The sequence below is a fragment of the Rhinoderma darwinii genome, chromosome 11, assembly GCF_050947455.1.
Source record: "Rhinoderma darwinii isolate aRhiDar2 chromosome 11, aRhiDar2.hap1, whole genome shotgun sequence".
NCBI lineage: Eukaryota > Metazoa > Chordata > Amphibia > Anura > Rhinodermatidae > Rhinoderma > Rhinoderma darwinii.
The window spans coordinates 15978419-15985600 of NC_134697.1; positions in this window are offsets into that span (position 1 = coordinate 15978419).

A 7182-nucleotide genomic window follows, 5' to 3' on the forward strand; every position below is an offset into this window, starting at 1 on the left:
AAGCAGAGGATTTGGAACTCCGTATCGGAAAAACCAAGCTCACACTCCTATATCAGTGACAGACACTATACTATATCTCATTACATAGTGTGTCCACATTTGTTGTTCAGGCATTTGCTACGTCACAGGAGTGCCTGTTGTTGTGACCCCCCCCCCCCCCCCCCGATCTGTTTTCGGGGTCCGAATTACTACATAAAATAAATTACAAGTACGAACATATAGTGTGCTCACTTCAGTACGTTTTATTTGTTCCGTCCTGTAGATATCCTGTGTTAATGATTTGTATAGCAAGACCCCCCTGCACATGCCGCAGATTTTATGCTTGTTGCAGAAACAACCCTGTTCAGATGAAAGAAACTTATTTTCAGTCGCAGAAATTTCTGCAACAATATCTGCAGCGAGTCTAATATTGGAGAGGGGAATGACTCTACTGGATCCATCCAAAACTCTTCTCCGTGCCTACAGATTGTATTCAGTGCACTGGTCCTTGTCCTACAGCAAGGATCTATATACTGAATATAAATTGCAAGCAGAAGGAGCTGCATGCACAGGCCCTGCACAGCGTCACCCAGAGTCCCTACTGATCCGCCATTTACTGCACACCAGAATACCCGTCCTGCAAGCAGCTCCACGAATAACAAGGCTTAAAGTGCATGAAAGTGTATTCGATTTTGGCACAAATAAGTGTAGTAACCGGTAGTCGAGAGCACCAGGCCGCTATTTTCTGTAGAGGAATACTGACGGCTCGAGGCGCTGCTCCTGCTGACACGATGGCGCCTCCATTGTACAGACGTTCGTATGCTCCGTTAATACTTCTCTCAGTGCTTTTTTCTAGGTCAAATTATGTTGAGCAGAAGGTTCATAGGAAGCCAATAGAGATATATGGAGGGTACTCGGCAATGTAGGAGGCTATGACTTACTTACCAAGCGCTATTTATCCCTAGGGCTTTTTTTTTTTTTTTCTTTTAGTGATTTTACTTCCAGTTTATGCTTCATGCACACGGTTGTGTCTGTGATTAGACATGGACTGCCGTCTGGTCCGTAAAAAGCAAAATATAGGACGTGTCCCATCTTTTGCGGAGCCTTTCTACGGCACGGACACATTCCCGTAAATATACGTGAAGGTGTCTGTGGGCCATAGAAGTGAACGGGTCCGTAATTGGGGACGAAATCTACGGTCGTGTGCATGGGGCATTCTACCCGGGGCCAGATGGAAAATGTTTGTGAATGAAAATTCTGACTTCCCATGAATACATCTAAGGGATTCTCCAGGACTTGGGGTAGGCCATCAATGTTTGACCGGTGGGGGTCCAACTTGCAGGACCCGTGCCGATGAGCACAATGAAGGCCCTGTCCCCTCTTATTGTTTACGCAGCGACTCATCCGTGGGAGCGATTTTGTATCTGGTACTGCTGCTTGTCCCAATTACTCGAACGAGATTGAGTTGGAGTAGCCGATACGGCCACTCTTACGGATGAGCCGCTATGCCTGTGTAAACCATGAGGGGGGTGTGGCCCCTTCATAGTGGTGACTGGCTGGGGTCTCAGAGGTTGGACCCCCACTTGTCAAACATTGATTTTGTATCCTAAGCAAGTCCCTGAAAACCCCTCCAGCAATGGCTGCAGGCGCTAGGCATGTTTTTTTTAAAATTAATATCTAGATGTCTAATGGGGGAAATGTTAAATATTGAAAAAATGCCTGTAAAACATCACATTACTGTTGAGGTAGCACTTACTAAAACTGAATGTTAAACAGCGCCACTCTTGTCCATGGCAGCATCTGGTATTGCTGCTCAGCCCCTTTAAGAAATCCTGTACTATGACCCTATTAAAAAAAAAAAAAATCTCAAGTGTAATTGCTATGGCATTTTAAGCGCAAAGTAAAGAGTTAATTCCATTAACCCCAAAACCACCACCCCTTCCCCCCCACCCCCTAGGTCCAGAAAACAAAGCAGGCCGATACCATACATATGTCTTGTTTTTACTTTTCCTTGTTTTTTTTTTTTGCATTGTTTAAATCGGTCTACGTTCTGTATATAACTTTATGAAATGTAAAGTCAATCGTTAACATTGAGAAAATCCCACGCTTTTAGGGGGGATTCACACGAGCGTGTATTCAGTCCGTGCAGGCCGCGTGGTTTTCACGCGCCACGCATCGACCAATACAAGTCTATGGGGCAGTACAGACAGTCCGTGCTTTTTGCGCAGCGTTTGGTCGCTGCGTACAAAACGCGACAGGTTCAATAACTCTGCGTATTTCGCGCATCACGCACCCATTGAAGTCAATGGGTGCGTGAAAACCACGCAGGTTGCACGGAAGCACTTCCGTGCGAACCGACTGAAACAGCGCACCAGCTGTCAAAAGGATGAATGTAAACAGAAAAGCACCACGTGCTTTTCTGTTTCCGAACATCCAAACGGAGTGTCTTTGAGATGAGCGAACCCGGACAAGCGAACCGAACTTCACCGGGTTCGGCCGAACTCGGCAAAAAAATGTCCGGTATGCGACGTCAGGACATAGTCACTGTCCAGGGTGCTGAAAGAGTTAAACTGTTTCAGCACCATGGACAGTGACTACCGATCCCAAAAAACATGAACCTGTAAAAAAAAACGAAGTTCTGACTTACCGATAACTCCCGGCTTCTTCCTCCAGTCTGACCTCCCGGGATGACAATTCAGTCCAAGTGACAGCTGCAGCCAATCACAGGCCAAGCACAGGCTGCAGCGGTCACATGGACTGCCGCGTCATCCAGGGAGGTGGGGCCCGATGTCAAGAGAGGCGCGTCACCAAGGCAACGGCCGGGAGGGCAGATCTCGGTAAGTACGAACTTTTTTTCTTTTTTTTTTAACAGGTTGCTGTATATTGTTTTCGGCATTCACTGTCGAGGGTGCTGAAAGAGTTACTGCCGATCAGTTAGCTCTTTCAGCACCTTGGACAGTGACGGGCGTCGACTAGCCTCATCTCTATGATGGCGGCTGCGCGAAAATCACGCAGCCGCGCATCATACACGGATGACACACGCAGCTGTCAAATGTTTTTTGCGCGCGCAAAACGCAGCGTTGTTTGCGCGCGCAAAAACGCAATGTCCGTCTGTATCTGCCCTTAACCCCTTAATGACCGGGCCATTTTGCACGTTAATGACCAAGGATTATTTCTTGTTTTTTCACGGTCGCATTCCAAGAGTCGTAACTTTTTTTTTTATTCCGTCGACATAGCCGTATGAGGGCTTGTTTTTTGCGGGACGAGTTGTATTTTGTAATTGCACCATTTTTAGATGCTTATAATATATTGATTAACTTTTATTAACTTTATTTTAGTAGAGAATTGAAAATAAGCAGCTATTTTAGCATTAATTTTCACGTTATAAATTTACTCCGTTTACTATGCAGCGTAAATAACATGTTAACTTTAGTCTATGGGTCGGCACGATTACGGGGATACCAAATATGTAAAGGTTTTATGTTTTCCTAAGTTTGCACAATAAAAAGCCTTTTAGAAAAAAATTACTTGTTTTTGCATCGCCGCGTTCCAAGAGCCGTAACGTTTTTATTTTTCCGTCGATGTGGCCGTACGTGGGCTTGATTTTTGCGGGACAATGTGTAGTTTTCATTAGTACTATTTTGGGGTACATAGGACTTATAGATTAACTTTTATTTTTTATGGGGGGAATGGGAGAAAAGAGAATTTTGCCGTTGTTTTTTGCGTTTTCTTTGGACGCCGTTCATCCGGCAGTTTAATTAATGTGTTCATTTTATTGGTCAAGTTGTTACGATCGCGGGGATACCATATATGTGTATGTGTGATTTGTTTTGACAGTTTTACTAAATAAAACCACTTTTTCGGCCAAAAAAGTAGTTTTATTTGACTTTGACTGTAATTTTTTTTTTTTTTCCACAAACTTTATTTAACTGATTGTCATTTTTTTTTTAAGTCCCATCAGGACACTTCACTATGCGATGTGCCGATCGCATATATAATGCTTTGGTATACTTAGTATACCGAAGCATTATTGCCTGTCCGTGTAAAACTGACAGGCAACCTATTAGGCGATGCCAGAGGCATGACCTAACAGGCAGATGCTGAAGACAGACCTGGGGGTCTTTGTTAGACCCCCGGCTGTCATGGAAACCCGACGGCGACCCCCGATTTGTTTGCGGGGGTGCCGATCGGGTGACAGAGGGAGCTCCCTCCCTCTGTCAAACACATTAGATGCCGCTGTCACTATTGACAGCGGCATTTAATGGGTTAAACTGCCGGAATCGGAGCGTGCTTTGATTCCGGCAGTTGCAGCAGGAGCCAGGCTGTGTATAACAGCCGTGCTCCTGCCGCTGATCGCATGGGTACGCTGTCAATACCCGCGCGATCACAGGACGGATATATCCGTCCGTCTTGCGCGAACTAGCAGCTGCTGAGGACGGATATATCCGTCCTTCGGCGTTAAGAGGGGACGTTCCCGCAAAGTGTGGGGCAACCTTTTGTAAAAAAATAAATTTTTTTTTTTTACATAAACGTAAATATTTGACTTTATTATTCTGCATCTTTTATATGGTGTTCGTTCATTGATTATGTGGCTGCGGTGTGTCAGAGCATTTCAAAAACTTATTTGGACTTTTAAGGGCTTATTTAGACGAACGTATAATAGGTCTGTGCAACGCGCGTGGTTTTCACGCGCCTCGCACGGACCTATGTTAGTCTATGGGGCCGTGCAGACTGTCCGTGAGCTTCACGCAGCGTGTGTCCGCTGCGTAAAACTAACGACATGTCCGATATTTGTGCGTTGTGCGGGAAAATCGCCCGCAGCACTTCCATGGGACGCGCGTGATTCACGCAACAGCAGTAAAAAGTATGAATGAAAATAGAAAATCACGCAGCCACGCATCATACATGGCTGACACACGGAGCTGTTAAGTACCTTTTGCGCGCGCAAAACGCACACGCTCGTGTAAATCCGGCCTTAAGTTTGTGATTTTAGGAGGAAGTGCTGAGATGTGTCCAGAGTCGTCCTCTTGTGTGAAGTATTTATATCCTATTCAGTTATTAGTTCTCTCTTGCTACAGGTCAGCAGATGCTGTGGGAACAGAACAGACGAGCGTGGCGCGGTTTTTCGGACGGAATTTCCGCTGCGTAAGAAAAGTGCTCATACTCACCCCCTCCCTCTTTTGACAGCCGCTCCAGCCTATTATGATGTTGCAGGCCATGTGACGCCTGTGATTGGCTGCAGCAGTCACATGGTATGAAACCTCATCCCAGGAGGCTGGACTGCAGGAAGGAGGGGGGCATTCTCGGTAAGTATGATTTTTCCTTTTTTTTTTTTCCTCGGTGTGATTATGCCGCAAAATTTACAACACTTGGCTTTTACTTGTGGGTTTTGCATCCACATTGCATTCAAAAGGGAAAACCCGCAACAGAGAATCAGCAAAAAACGCAGCATAAATTGACATGCTGTGGAATTAAATTCTGCACCGCAGGTCAATTTATTAACGTTTATGCTGCGCTTTTTTTCCCGCAGTGTGGGCATGAGACTTTTTCTAAATACAGTACCAGCAAAGTAAATCAGATTTCAATTAATCTCATGTACACCTTACAGAATTTTTGCACATAAACGGAGTAGCGATGCAAATGTTAAAATCTGCAGCGTGTCAATTTATCTTGCATTTCCATCTCCGAATTGTATCTGACAAGTTTATGAAAAGACGCATAAAATGTGCACTTGTTTCAAAATTTAAAATCCATAGTTAAGAATGAAATATGATGATCCTGTTCACACTGTAGATTTTGCGTGCCGAAACCAAAATTGGATCTAGGAGAGATCATTTAAGAACTTCCTTTATATATTTATTCTCTTTTCAATCCTGGTTTTGGCTTAAAAAATACCTTTAGAATCTGCAGCAAATCTGCACTGTGTGAACAAGGCCTTAGTGCAGATTTTCTGCATCAAATTCCACAACATCTGCCTGTAGCCTCCCAGTTATAATAGAAACAGCCTGGCCCATGGACGGAATACAGCTGAGCTACAATACCAGACTGGACGAGAGTGTCAGTTTCTGAAACATACTAGAAAATCCCTTTAGCATTTGTAACCCTGGAAGCTGATGATAGTGTCGATGGCTCAGTATCCAGAATAACCCTAATGTGAACGAAGTTACATGGAGTTCCACTCATTGATCAACTAGAACATTGAAACAGCTTGTCTAATATTGTGTAGGTCACACTTGTGCTGCCAAAACGGCTCTGACCCGTCGATGCATGGACTCCCCAGGACCTCCGACTGTTCCTGTGCTATCTGGCACCGAATCTTTAAGTCTTTTCACAGTTCAAACATCCGGCTAAAATCCACGCTGCAAAAAGTAAGCCTTAGGTTCTGTTCACATCTGCGTTGGGATCCCGTTATGACGGTACGTTGGAGCTTTCCGTCAGAACCCTGAACAAACGGAAAACAGGTTTCCATCACCCATGGTTTCCGTTAGTGTCTGTTGTGCACCGGATCTGTCGGTTTGACGGAAGCAATAGCGTAGTCGTCCGTCAGAACGGGACCCCAACGCAGATGTGAACGAAGCCTTATTTGACCGCACGGCACTCTACCGGCCAGTGTGAAGAAATTGCTTCTAATAGGCATTTACTTTTCTTCCCTGCAGTCTTGGTTCTGCTCATTGGTTGCACCATTCTGCCCCATGTGAATACATCCCAAAAGCAGAACTGATTGATACTCCATTATAAAGCTTCACTAGTCGCATGAACATGCACTAATTTTTATTGCGCAAGCAAAAGATGCTTTCCTAACACTTGATTTCATAAGAAAAGTTAATATTTCACTATGAACATTATATGGGGACATCATTACTTATACAGTGTATTTCTATGTATCAGCATGGACCTCCGTTTCTTCATTCAAGCATACTATATACTTGTCCCCCCTCCTCGTGTCTCATGAGTAGATCTCTTCCCATGGCAATGAGCGTAAGATCTGAAATCATCGTAATTCCATTAATAATCAGTAGAGAGATCCTTATATCAGGGGGCGGACAAGACACTAGCAGCCAATTAGATCCCACCAAGAGCCAATCTGTCTAGAGGGACATAGCCATAGGAATGGTCCTAGAGTTCAATAGACTATTCAAGGGTTAGGGGTATGTTCACACGCTTAGGCCTTATTTACACGAGCGTGTGCGTTTTGCGTGCGCA